General features: G+C 41.6%; 1 long non-coding RNA gene across 1 annotated transcript; it reads left to right on the top strand.

Annotated features, from left to right (window-relative positions):
• The first annotated feature begins 565 nt into the window (after positions 1 to 565).
• On the top strand, positions 566 to 4,739 carry LOC144340875 (uncharacterized). The gene is made up of 2 exons (XR_013417385.1): positions 566 to 638; positions 1,628 to 4,739. It is a non-coding gene; the product is annotated as an uncharacterized LOC144340875 (long non-coding RNA).
• Positions 4,740 to 14,559: the final 9,820 nt, after the last annotated feature.

The following is a 14,559-nucleotide window of genomic DNA, read 5'->3' as shown; positions in this document are numbered from 1 at the left end:
AATTCTGACTCCCAAGATGATGGTATTAAGAGGTGGGGCCTTTGGCGGGGGTGATTAGGTCATGAGGATGGAGTCATGAATGGAATTAGTACCCTTATAAAAGAGATCTTAGAGAGCCGCCTTGCTCTTTCTGCCATGTGAGGACATGGAGAGAAGGTGCCACCTACGAACAAGAAAGCAGCCCCTCACCAGAAGTTGAATCTGCTGGCACCTTGATCTTGGACTTCTCAGCCTCCATAACTATGAGAGATGAATTTCTGTTGTTTATAAGCCACCCAGTTTGTAGTACTTTGTTGTAGCAGCTTGAATGAACTAAGGCAATTACAATATTCCCTCTACTTTTGTATATGTTTAAACAACCCTAAGCAAGTAAAATTATGTTCCCACAAATATATATCTACCCCAAACTCTCTTTAGTTCCAATAAAATGACTCAGTCAATAGGATTTTGGTATCACCAATTACCATCCTTGAAGTTATCTAGTCACTCCATATACGAAAGCCTCAGTTCAGTGCCCAGAATAACCTAAAAGACACCGGAATAGTAACATTTTTTTTTTTTTCCTAGGTTCAGTGCTAGAATTTCTGCATTGAATGGATCAAGAATCTACAGGGAGCCAAGTCACTTAAAAGTATCAGGTATGCTGTGGGATAACTGCATGCAAAGGACAGGAAATGTCAGCCCCTCTGGCTAATGGTTTTCTCTAACAGTTTTCCATAAAACCACTGCTTCTGCAATGTGCTTGGCATTGACATTGGTCCTGACTAGAGACAGCCGCCTCCGCCGTCGTCGTCGTCGTCGTCATCGTCGTCTTCTTCTTCTTCTTCTTCCTTTCTTTCTTTCCTTCTTCTTTCTTTTCTTTCTTTTCTTCTTCTTCTTCTTCTTCTTCTTCTTCTTCTTCTTCTTCTTCTTCTTCTTCTTCTTCTTCTTCTTCCTCCTCCTCCTCCTCCTCTTCCTCCTCTTCCTCTTCTTCTTTTTTCTTCTTTCTTCCTCTTTCTTCTTTCTTCTTCTTCTTCTTCTTTTTTTTTTTTTTGAGGCAGAGCCTCACTCTGCCACCCAGGCTGGACTGCAGTGGCATTATCTTAGCTCACTGCAACCTCTGCCTTCCCGGGTCTAAGTGGTTCTTCTGCCTCAGCCTCCTAAGTAGCTGGGACTACAGGCACATGCCACCACGCCTGGCTAATTTTTGTATTTTTAGTAGAGATGAGGTTTCACCATATTGGCCAGGCTGGTCTCGAACTCATTACCTCGTGATCCACCCACCTTGGCCTCCCAAAGTGCTGGGATTACAGGTGTGAGCCATCATACCCAGCCTGAAACATCCTTCTTTGAAGCACTCGGTACCCACAAAATATAACACTCAATTCTAGAACCTTCTTGGCACCTATTCAAGAAGAGTATTACCTAAGTAATCATAAGATTAACTAATATTTATCGGGAGCTTACTCTATGTTAAGCAATTTGTAAGCATTTTTTAAATCTATTCTTACAACTTTAGAATTAGCAACCATTATGATTCTTGTTTTACAAATGGGACAGCTGAGGCACAGCGATGTCTCCTAAATTACCAAAGGTGGCAAAGCAAGGCAGCAATACTTAGTTTTCTTTGTTTTTTTCTTTGAGACAGGCTGTCACTCTGTCATCCAGGCTGGAGTGAAGTGATGTCATCACGGCTCACTGCAGGCCTGACATCCCGGGCTCAAGCGATCCTCCCACTTCAACCTTCTGAGTAGCTGGAACCACAAGCGCATGCCACTATGCCCAGCTAATTTTTAATTTTTTATAAAGGCGAGGTCTCCCTATGTTGCGTAGGCTGGTCTTGAACCCCTGGGCTCAGGTGATCCTCATGCCTTTGCCTCCCACACTGCCGGGATTACGGGTGTGAGCCACCAAGCCTGGCCTGCCCAACTTTGAATTGAATGTTCTGTCATTACACGAGAGCGGCCAGGTTACACCCCTGTTTCACTGGATGGTTGATAATATAGTGATGCTTCCATGCATGTTTATGAATGTTGGATAGTACATTTAAAAGTACATACACTTTTATAACACAAGTAGTACCTGTTACTGAAAACATTTAAACAATGTTGTTAATCTAAACATAAAAATAAAAATTATTACCAGTTTCACTACCTAGAAATCACTACCTTTAAGATTTCACTTAACACTGAAGTCCTTTCTACACCTGTTTTAAAAATAGAAATTGAATTACACAGAGCACATTCTTTTATAATCTAGTATTTGATTTAATAATTTATCATGAACATCTTCCAATGTCTTGAAACATATTTCTATAACATCTTTTTTAATGGCTGCATAATGAATATTTTGATTTTGAAAGAAGTCAAGGTACAATATTTTACAGCCCCGAGTCCCAACCTGAATTTCACATCTGGCCTCAGGTGGAACCATTTCCACATCCTTATTTGCAAAGAGTTTTGAAACGTGGGTTAGGCAGAGGTGATCGATGATCAGCATCTTGCAAGAAGAGATGCACACACACGCAGAGCTCACTGTTCAAGCTCCTTTTCCGTCCTCAGTATCTCTGCATGGTTAAGACGAGTGGGTTGTTTTGCACCTAACAATTCTGTAAACGGGTACTCCTAGACAAAGGGGTACAATAACTGGCTAACAGTGAAGTTGCATGAAGCCGTGGGAGGAAGGGGCAAAGGATTCTTGACATGTAGTCAAGAGCCTTGGTTACTCAGTTTCTTTCACTTTCCTCGCTGACTCAGCCCGAGGGTAAAGGGGGAAGTGACATCTTTACTGAGACCTTCCCGGTCAAATGCAATCAGGTTGACTGAAAGCTCTCAGAACAAAACGAAATTCTCCCATCTGGGCAGCACGTGCTGACCAGAGAAATGACTGACAAGGAATCAACTGTGCATTCGTGCTGGACAACGATTTCAACATCTCATTTAAAAGTGCGGTGAGTTAAGGTGGTTTCTGAATTATGTATTAACTCAGCTTCCAGATATAGTCCTGGTTGCGTATTTCAGCTAAACGTCTCTCTGAAACATCAATGTCCACAAATCATGGCTCTTGCTCTCTTATTTGCTGGTCTGGATGTCACTTCCTATAACTCTTTACTCTTGACTCTGGTATTCCAGCACCTAATATTGAATTTTCAATATCAAGCTACCCTCCACCCCCTTGCTCTTCATCCTTTTTCTTGCACCATGAAAACCTCTGCTTCCCTAAAAGTACACAAAGTCCGCCAGCAATGTTGACAAAAGCACAAATTATTACTCATCGTCCACTGGGGAGTACTTTGCTCTATCAGCCTCTTTCCCGTGTCAAAGCCTCAGTTATACTCTTACTAATCATCACTAATGGACATTTGGTGTGTTTGCTGCAATCTTCAGATTCATCAAGACCAGCTCTCAAAATACTCCCTGGCTTAGCAGCTGGTGCCAAGGGTAGGTCTTGGCACCTGAATCTCTATATAAACTCTCTCTTGCTTCCAGCATGACCTTGCCATTCTACTTCACCCCATGCTTTCTCCCGTTCATTTCCACCACTAATAATTAATATCACCCAAGTCCTGTTAAAATTGCTTCTGAAATACCTCTAAAATTTATTCCCCTCTCTCTCTATTTCCTCTGTTCCTTACTCCCCTAGCTCAGGCCACACTGCTCTATTACTTAGACATCCGCAGTAGCATACCAGCCGGCCTCTTCACATTGACACAGTTCCTCTCCAGATCAGTTTTCCACAGCAGTGACAGGATTGTTTTAAAAAATGTCACTGTGGTCACGTTAAAATCTTCATGTGGCCTGTGAGTGGGATACTCATATGTCCAGTTTTGTTTTTTTGTTTTTGTTTTTGCTTTTGAGACAGTCTCACTCTGTCATCCAGGCTGGAGTGCAGTGGCATGATCTCAGCTCACTGCAAACTCCACCTCCCAAGTTCAAGCAATTCCCCTGCCTCAGCCTCCCAAGTAGCTGGGATTAAAGGTGCACGCCACCATGCCTGGCTAATTTTTTGCATTTTAGTAGAGATAGGGTTTCACCATGTTTGCCAAGATGGTCTCGATCTCCTGACCTCATGATCCACCCACCTCGGCCTCCTAAAGCGCTGGGATTACAGGTGTCAACCCCTGCACCCGGCTGTTTTGTTTATTTTTTGAGACAGGGTCTTGCTCTGCCACCTAGACTACAGTGCAGTGCCACAGTCACCGCTTATTGCAGCCTCAAACTCCTGGGCTCAAGTGATCCTCAGCCTCCCAAACAGCTGGGACTACAGGCATGGACTGATTTATTTATTTATGTATTTATTTTTGTTGTTAGTTGAGATGAGGTCTCGCTACCTTGCCCAGGCTCATATATCCAATTTGCTGGAACTATACCAGTTTTTGCTTGTTGTAATGATTCGTAATGCCTTACTTACTGTCAAGAGTGCTCTGCTTTAGAGAATAAATTATATGATTACATTACCTATGAGGTCACACCTCAACAAGCCCCCACCCACAGTGGGATGGGCCACTGCAGGGACGGTGCCAAGCCCCTTCCCACCCAGGATCCTTGTACATGCGGTTCCTTCTTTCAGGAATGTTATTCAACCCTTTTTTCCTTTCAATCTAATTTTTACTTACTCTTCAGCTCCCGTTAGAAAACAAGCTCCAACACGGCGGGAACTTCTGTCTGCTTAGATCACCACTGTACTCCAAGTGCTTAGGATAATGCCTGGCAAATAATGTGTACTGAATTGGTTGAATAAATGGATCTAGATTCAAGCATTACTTCCTCGGGGAAGCCTTTCCTGCCCTTCCTTCCTCTACCTGCCCCAGTATTTGTTTGCTTTCTTTGTGAAATGTTGTTTAAAAATTATGTACTTTCTTTCAGATATTTTTATCTCAATTTATGATGACACAATCATTAGTTCACTAGACTTTGACTTTAACTGGAGCAGGGGCCATTTCCGTTTTGCTTATTTTTATGTTTGTGCCACATATTGTCCCACAAATACATGTTACATGAATAAATGAATGAATATTATGACAAAAGCACTATATAAGGCATTTTAGCAATCCCAAGAAAAATTAGATATGGTTTATTCTCTAGAAGCTTATAATTTATGTGAAGTGAAGAAAACCCAAAAATATACAAGTCGGTGGCAGTACAAGACAATGAAGTGACCCATAGGATTTTTAGAACAAAAGACTCTGGAAATGATGTAAATCAGCCCTAATTCATCATAGCAGCATTAAGCGAATATCACACAATGATGGTGAGAGTAATATGAGGAGATATCTGGATACCAAGTACTTGCAGATGTTCAGAAGTTGAAAAATGCTGCTGTGTCCATGACTGTCAAGGAAAGGTTATGGAGGAAGTCAACATGAATTGACTTTTGAGGGATTTGTTCTCTAATGAACATTCATTATCTATTGTATAATAATAGCAAGAAGACTCTGTCCTTGTCCAAGCAGGGCAAGAGGTTGGCAAACTGTACTTTCCAGGCCAAATCTGGCCACCTGTTTTTATAAAGAGCTTTATGGGAACATGGCCATACCTATTTGCTTACATCTCGTCTATGGCTGCTTTTGAGCAGATGAGTAGTTGCAGCAGAGATCATAGGGCCCACAAAGCCAAAAGTATTTCTTATTTGGCCCTTTGCCAAAAAGGTTTGCCAATCCCTGAGTTAAACTCTCAGGGTTGGGTGGAGGAGAGAGTCATACAGCTCCAAACATGATGAGATATTTGTTTAGAAGACACAAGTCAGAAGCTTCATAGAAGAGCAGTAGAAGAGAACATGCCGGACAAGAAGCCCAGAAGAAAGGATATGTGAGTGATGTCTTGAAGGATCAGGTGGTCACTGGAATTTGATTATAAAGAAGAAAGAGGCCAGGCGTGGTGGCTCACACCTGTAATCCCAGCACTTTGGGAGGCCGAGGCAGGTGGATCACGAGGTCAAGTGATTGAGAACATCCTGGCCAACATTGTGAAACCCCGTCTCTACTACAAATTAAAAAATTAGCTGGCTGTGGTGGTGGGTGCCTGTAATCCCAGCTACTTGGGAGGGTGAGGCAAGAGAATCGCTTGAACCTGGGAGGCGGAGGTTGCAGTGAGCCGAGATCATGCCAGCCTGGCAACAGCAAGACTCTGTCTCAAAAAAAAAAAAAAAAAAAAAAAAAAAAAAGCAGAAGAAGAGGAGAAAGAGGCTGGGCATGGTGGCTCATGCCTATAATCCCAGCACTTTGATTGTGTGAGGCCAGGAGTTCAAGACCAGCCTGGGCAACATAGTGAGACCTCATCTCTATAAAAAAAATTAAAAAATTAGTCAGGCATTATGTCACACATCTATATTCCCAGCTACTTAGGAAGCTGAAGTGGAAGGATTGCTTGAACCCAGGAGTTCATAGCTACAGTGAGCTATGATCACAACACTGTGCTCCAGCCTGGGCAACAGAATAAGTCACTACCTCTTAAAATGAAAAGGATAGAAGATATACGAAGAACTAAGGTGAGACTCCAGGAATGTACAGATTTTATTTGAGGGGAAAATGCATAGAATTTCCAGTTTGGGACACTGGTTCCCGCTGGGAAGCACAGGATGAAAGTTTGTAGAGTGAGACTGCAGGGACTATGCAGAGCCTTGAGTGCAGGGCTGAAACATTTGAAATTCACCAGGTAGGCCACGGGGAGATGTTGATGGCTCTTGTCCAGAGCAATGACAGAAGAAAAGGAATGCATGTTTGGACTCTGAGTCTGATGGTCTGGATTAGGAGAAAATCTGGGGGACCACAGAGGCCGTCTCTTGAAGAAGACAGAAGAAGTTGGAGAGTTGAGAGCAAATGAGCTACAGACAAGTCCTGCTTTGTCTACATGGTGTTTGAAGATTATAAAAAACCAACTGTTGGCCGGGCGTGGTGGCTCACACCTGTAATCCCAGCACTTTGGGAGGCCAAGGCAGGCGGATCACGAGGTCAGGAGATTGAGACCATCCTGGCCAACATGGTGAAACCCCATCTCTACTAAAAATACGAAAAATTAGCAGGGCATGGTGGCATACGCCTGTAATCCCAGCTACTTGGGAGGCTGAGGCAGGAGAATCGCTTGAATCCAGGAGGCAGAGTTGCAGTGAGCCGAGATTGTGTCACTGTACTACAGCCTGGGCAGCAGAGCAAGACACCATCTCAAAAAAAAAAAAAAAAACTGTCCACTGTTTTACATACAAATCTAGATTTCTGCCACTCTGTCATGTCTAAGAAAAATCACAGTCTCTGGCAGTGCTGGGCCTGCTTCTTGCATGGCAACAATGGGTTGGAGCTGAGCCATGCTGTGTGGAGTTGGCCCCATCAGGCGCCACTCTGGCCATCTGTAACTGTGTAACATAAGCCCCATGGACACTGGAATTTGCAGCCTCTTATGCCATAATCTGGACATAAAGTTTGAAACAGTCCTCAATTGGATGGGAGCCAACACATTCACCTTTCTTGTCCTGCCTTGATCTCTTAGCCACTGACTGTCCTTTTTGAAGTTTCCTGAAGATCCACCTCCTTCATTTTTAAACACCAGGTTTGTTTTGGTGTTGTAGACTCTTAATGGGAGTGTGTTAGATCTTGTGAACATCTGCCTGAGGATATGACCTCTGATTTAATTCTATTGTGACATCTTTCTCTCTTTCCTCCCTCATTAATTTCTTGCAGACCACATCTTACCTGCAAACCGAACTTTCTGACCCCACTGCCGCCCCACACCGCCTCGTTTCTTAATCTTGTAGTTTCCATCTATCTTTCTTGCTTAAACAACAATAGCTTTTGTTTGTGCTTTTCAGCAGAGTTTGAGTTTTAATTCTCCCTCAAACAAAAACTCTTTCTCCCAAGAAAGTTTTAGAGGGTAGCTTGTGTGACATTCTCAAGAGAAGACTTTAAATTCCTTCACATGTCTTTCTCCCTTTGCCTGGCTGTTAAAAATAGGCTTCAGTGCATTTTGACTCTTGGTGATGTGTGAGTCAAAGGCGGGTAGATGCTATAAAACAACAGTTCATCTATTGCCACTCCTGCTGGGCTGGGGTTCCTCCCACTAGCCTGCCTGGGACACTGCTTCCTGCTGATGCACCCACAGCTCCATAAACAGGCAGCAGAGGCCATGGTGGATTCTGCTGAGCAAGTGGTACAGACACACGTCTGTTTATAAAGCCTGGTTGTGATCTGGTTACATGTGTTTTATGTTTCGAGGAAAAGGATTTGGCTCTTATGAAGCAGTTTAGCCATAATTCTGTGTCAAAAGCAGCCTATAACAGAGCTGGGACCCTGCCAGATGACTTAATAACTAATTTTTATTATTGTGTTAAAATGCATATAACATTTCTGAGCTATTGAGTATCGAAAATTCAGAAGAAAATCTTATCCTATTTGGAAAAGGCCAGCCGCAAACTTAACTTCTTCCTGCTTTGTCTGCAAAGTGAAGGGGTTAAAGTAGATGATCTTGAGGTGCTTTTGTGCCAATTCTGTGAACAAAGAGAGGGATGGTGGAGCTGTGTTGTCCATAGGGAATTTGGGTTTTCATGATGCCCGAGTCAAATTTCCTGGACCAAGAAGCTGCTGAAAGGCTCAATTTCTCCCAGGGGTAAGGACTGAGATGGGGCAAGACTGAGTAGTTACACAGAGAACCTGTGTGATGAAGTGGAAAAAAGTGTGGATTTTTGACTTCAGACAGACTAAGGTCCCTATTTTTTGAGCTCTTAAACCTCATGGTTGTTTTACTCAACTTCTCTGCCCTTTGGTGTCTTCTCTTGCTACATGAGGCCAACACCTTTTGTATTAGTTTGCTTGGGCTGCCATAACAAAACACCACAGACTGGATGGCGTAAACAACAGAAATGCATTTTCTCACAGTTCTGAAGGCTGGAAGTCCAAGCTCAAGGTGTTGGCAGGGTTAGTTTCTTGTCAGGGCTCTTTCCCCGGCTTGCAGATGGCTACCTGTTCTCTGTGTCCTCACATAGTGATATGGTGTGGCTGTGTCCCCACCCACATTTCATCTTGAATTATAATCCACATAATCCCCACATGTTGTGGGAGGGACCCAGTGGGAAGTGATGGACCATCGGGGTGGTTCCCCCCATGCTGTTCTCATGCTAGTGAGTGAGTTCTCACAAGTTCTGATGGTTTTATAAGCGCCTGGTATTTCCCCTGCTTGCTTGCACTCACTCTCTCCTGCTGCCTTGTAAAGAAGGTACCTGCTTCTGCTTCACCTCCTGCCATGATTGTAAGTTTCCTGAGGCCTCTCCAGCCGTGCAGAACTGAGAATCAGTTAAACCCCTTTTCTTTACATAAATTACCCAGTCTCGGGTATTTCTTTATAGCAGTGTGAAAACAGACTAATACACATGGCCTGACCTTTGGGCCTCTGGTGTCTCTTCTTTTACCTACAAGGACACCAGTCCTATTGGATTAGGGCTTCACCCTTATAATCTCATTTAACCTTAATTACCTTCCTAAAGGCCCTGCTTCCAAATACTGTCATGTTGGGGGTTAGAGCTTCAAAGTGCAAATTTTGGGGGACACAACTCAGTCTATAGTACCTATCTTAGAGGACTGGCATGAAGATGAGACAGACGAAAATGAGATGACACATGAAAAGCCTTTCAACAAGTTCCCAGGCCATTGCAAAGCCCTACCCAGAGCCACAAATACAACCCAAAGAATGTGTCATATTAAGAAGGTGTTCAGTCCTCATGATATGTTTGATATGGGAAAGAGATTAAGCAGTAATTGATAACTTTGAGGTTTACTATACAAGATATCTGATTATGCCTAGAGTGGAAGTATGTATTTCTTTAAATATTGTTTCAAATACTTTATTATCAATAATTAGAAATTTATTCAGTTTCAAGAATTAGTTAAGGTGTCGAGGTAAAGCAAAATTGATTGGGTAGAGAGCTGCTGTGCACTGCCTACCCTTTGGAGGCTGGAAGTCCAAGCTCAAGGTGTTGGCAGGGTTAGTTTTAGGTTAGACATTGCTTACTGCTACAGTGTACCCTATGGGTCAGCATTGATTGCCGGTGTCCACTCCACTGAAAAGAGCAGCCAGATCATGAGTGCAGTGGAGGCCTAATGCTTGATTTCATGAACAATGTCTATGCTATTGTTTCCCAGAAGGAATACTAGAGAGCTAGTGTCTGTATGGGTGAGAGTGAAAAAATACTCCAGATAGTCCTTGATAGTTGAAAAGTATCCCACAAGACAGTTAAACAGTGAGGATTATCATGATGCAAGGAAAGGTAGAAAGACAAGACAACTGGGCAGCCAGAAATGGCTTCAAGCCGTGTATGGGTGATCAGACAGTGATGGCATTATCTGTCATTTTTACTGAAACAAACCCCTAACAAATAAGAAAATTTCTCTGCAATGTGTTGACATTGGCTCAAATGTTAGTGTTTTTTTTGTTTTGTTTTGTTTTTTTAAGATCACTTTAAAGAATCTTTTGAATATGATGTTAGGTTTCTGTAGCCATAAAATCACATTTAAAAGGCCCTGAAGTACAGTAATTGGCCAAAAAAGAGAAGTGATTAAGAACTATCCCTGGTGTTCGACAGATCAGTAGGGTGACTATCGTTAACATTAACCTATCGTACATTTCAAAATAGCTAGGAGAGAACAATTCAAATGTTCGTAGCATAAAGAAAAGATAAATGTTTAAGGTGCTACATATCTCAATTACTCTCACTTGATTATATAAATGTATCAGATTATTACATGTACCCCCAAATATGTACAAAACTAATATGTAGCAATAAAAAATAGAAAAAAGGAAGAACTGCTAGAGGTGTCAATATCAATGATTAAGAAGAAATATCGGCCAGGTGAGGTGGCTCACGCCTGTAATAACAGCACTTTGTGGGGCCGAGCCGGGCTGATCATGAGGCCAGGAGTTTGAGACCAGCTTGACCAACATGGTGAAACCCTGTCTCTACTAAAAATAAAAAAAAATTTAGCCAGGTGTGGTGGCAGGCACCTTTAATCCCAGCTGCTTGGGAGGCTAAGGCAGGAAAATTGCTTGAACCCAGGAGATGGAGGTTGTAGTGAGCCAAGATCTCACCACTGCACTTCAGCGTGGGCGACTGAGCAAGATTCCGTCTCAAAAAAAAAAAAAAAAAAGAAAAAAGAAATATCATGATTTAAGTCTAAATAATGGGAATGGGAAAGAAGAACTAAGCACACTTTGAATCTGCAAGAAAAATGTGTAATTGGGCAGGATCCTGGAGGTAGCTGAGCAGGTATTGGAATAATTATAATTGTTTACATTTGGAGATGCCTCAAGCCATTCCTGAGATTATCCATCAACTCCAACCTCTAGTGTAGGTTTACAAAGCAATGTGTCAGACACTGGCTCAAATAAGAACTTATTTGGAAAATAAAACATCCATCTATATGAATATATCCATAGTCTTGAAATAGTATGCTCTTCCTAAATTTATTTTTGTGAAGTTTTCGTTCTTCTTGGGAAAAAGGGACCAACGCTTTGCTTGATTCAAGTGTCAGTAGCTGGAGATGGCTTTGAAAGTGGGTCCTGAGGTTTCTGGGCTCATCCACAAGAGGGAAATTAGTGCATTGGCTGGAATGGAGGTGAAAGGAGTTCTGAAGTTCAAGTGCTTGGAAGAGGAAGAGAGCAAACAATATCCACAGAAGCAACGAATGGAAAATTGCTCTGAAGGAACCAGGAGTTCGACGTAGAGGAAAGGTACTCCCAAATCGTCGAAAGTGAGGATGTGTGGAATATCTGCACCTCTGTCTATGGCCCGAGTCAATCTTTCAGACAGTACACTTCTCAGTCATTGGAATTAAGAGAAATAAGTAATTGAAAATCTACTACCTTTTATTAACCTGGCTTATTCTCTATCTTTGGATCTTAGATTTTTGTATGACTGACTTGTCCGTCACTGCCTTACTCTTCCCATTCTATGTTTTCCTTCTGTGTAAATGTGTATTCTGTTTTTTTGACACAGAGTCTCACTCCATCACCCAGGCTAGAGTGCAGTGGCGCAATTTCAGCTCACTGCAACCTCCACCTCCCAGGTTCAAGCTATTCTCCTGCCTCACCCTCCCGAGTAGCTGGGATTATAGGCATGTGCCACCACATCCAGCTAATTTTGTAGTTTTAGTAAAGATGGGTTTCGCTATGTTGGCCAGGCTGGTCTTGAACTCCCGACCTCAAGTGATCCACCCACCTCGGCCTCCCAAAGCGCTGGGATTACAGGTGTGAGCCACCACGCCCAGCCTGTACGTATATACTTAAATCTTCAATTCAAAACCTTCTATTTGTAAGGCATTAGCTGAGACTGTGGAACTATGCAAAAATAAGTAAGATGCTTTGTCTATGCATAAAGCACTTAGAATCAAGGTGGGGAGATATACATGAGCATAACTAATGGTACATCGTCCCTACCCACAGCTGTGACCTGCCACCCACCTGTGCCTCCACTCAGAAATTCAGTCATCTGGAATTTCTTGCAGATGCATAATATATTGGGGCTTGTCATGCCTCTGTATCTCCATACCGTCTGCAGCCTCTGCCTAGAAATATTCTTAACTTCCTTCTTCTCTTTACAAACTCTTATTTAATAATCACCTCAAGTATGACCTCTGGGAAGCTTTCCCTGACATACCAGTTTGATGTCAACGATCCTAAATATCATGCTGTAGTATTATAATGCCTTGCATTACAATAGTCTGTGTAACTGGCTGTCCTTATCTTGAAGAAGAGGGGACAGAAACTCCTCCCTTCATCTGTAGCCTTAGTGTCTGGAATGTAGAGAGTTAGAAGGCCTTTCAAGATTTCTGAGCAGAGGGAGAGCTGTCACGACATGATTCTCTGATCTCTTGTGTGTGCGTGTGTGTGTGTGTGTGTGTGTGTGTGTGTGTGTGTGTTTGTGCATCTATGTATGTATTTTCCTGAGGGATGTCCCAGGTTTGGTAATAAGAAGAAAGCACTGACATTTACTTGGTGTATAACACACCTGCTGAATTTTGAAAATAAAGGGTTTGACCACAAGACTAAATCTGACAAAGGGGCAAATAAATAAAAATGGGGTGCATGTTCTAGTTGAGGGGCCCAACAAGGAAGCATCAGTGATTTATGGCAGAAGGGGGCTGGAAGGAATTCCTGGAAATTTGGTTCTGATCAAGTCCTTCCTGCTCATCTCTTCTAATTACAGTGAGCAAGACGAGGCCCAAGGAAGAGGGTACTGAAAATGTTGAAATCATTTCATGATGTTATGATACAAAACAATGTAATATAACATCAAAATACTGTACCATGGAATGCTGATATTTTAATGCCAGAAAGGAAATAGGAATATTCAGCTCTCCATGAAACAAATTATACTTTTGCTGCCTTGTTTATTATTCTCTTTTTTCAGAGTTACCTCTGCAAATTCTTTAAATTCAGTTTTTGCTTTGCTTATTACTGGGTCTACTACTGACGTGGAATTTGTTAGTTTTATCACTTTCCATCTCACTCATGAAGGTTTTTTTCTTTTTCTTGCACTGAATCACAAGCGAGATTTTCTAATATTGTGTTTTATTTCATTTTGTTAGGCTTTTTTCTATCATATTCTTCTAATTTTTAAAATCTATTTTCCATGTGGAGGCTTCTCTAAAATCTCACACCTATTAATTTGTATCGATTTACCTTTATTTTAGGATATTATAAAATGTTCATTTTAATGTGTGTACTCATAGATAATGCATATCATTAAGTTTTAATCTTGATCATTAATACATTTATTCATTTTTCACTACCAAAATTCTTCATGTTTAGAGATTAGTCAAATATTTGGTAGGGTTCATTAATATGCATCACCAGAAATATGTTTTTATTTACAACATTCTTGCATACACGTGTGGGTAAGACCTATTACCAAAATATGTCAGGGAAATTACAATAAAAAGAAAAGATTCATCTTCTTATTTAAAAGTGAATTAAATATTCTTCTACGATATAATTCTGGAAGCTGTTTTCATCAAGCAGGAAAAATAATACATTTCTTGCTTTTTTCCTTATTTCATTTGCATTAAGACAGTTTAATTGCTATAATGAAAACTTTTCCTTAATTCTCATCTTAGGAACCAAAAGATGTTTATTGCTTAGTAGAAGCAATGTAGGTTTTTTTTTTTTTTTTTTTTTTAAATGTGATTCATACTGAAAGTCCACATGGAGGTAGCATTTGTTTTTTTAACTTTAAAAGATAAAGATTCTGTATCCTTATTGTCTGCAATAATGGGAAGCTTCTTACAAACTTCCCACTGCCATCCTCAAGCCCATAATTTTGCCATCATTGTATAAATGGGAAGCACAAATATGGATGTCTTTGTCCTGCTCACTCTCCTGGCTTCAAATCCATTAAAAAGGTGCCTTATTCTATCCACAGAGGGTTGGTGGAACACACATAGGCTTTGGGGTTAGACAGAGGTGACATTCAAATCATCACTGTGCCACCCATCAACTACAGAACTATCGGAACTCTCTGAGTCTCAGCATCTGTCTAAATTGGGGCTAACATCACTGCCAATTTTAAGGAATTGTCTCATGAATGGTATACCCAGCATGGTGC

Source organism: Macaca mulatta, chromosome 5 (genome assembly GCF_049350105.2).
Source record: "Macaca mulatta isolate MMU2019108-1 chromosome 5, T2T-MMU8v2.0, whole genome shotgun sequence".
In the NCBI taxonomy this organism is placed as follows: Eukaryota; Metazoa; Chordata; class Mammalia; order Primates; family Cercopithecidae; genus Macaca; species Macaca mulatta.
Note: the sequence above shows the minus strand (reverse complement) of the source record. Positions and strands in the feature narration are given on the sequence as shown.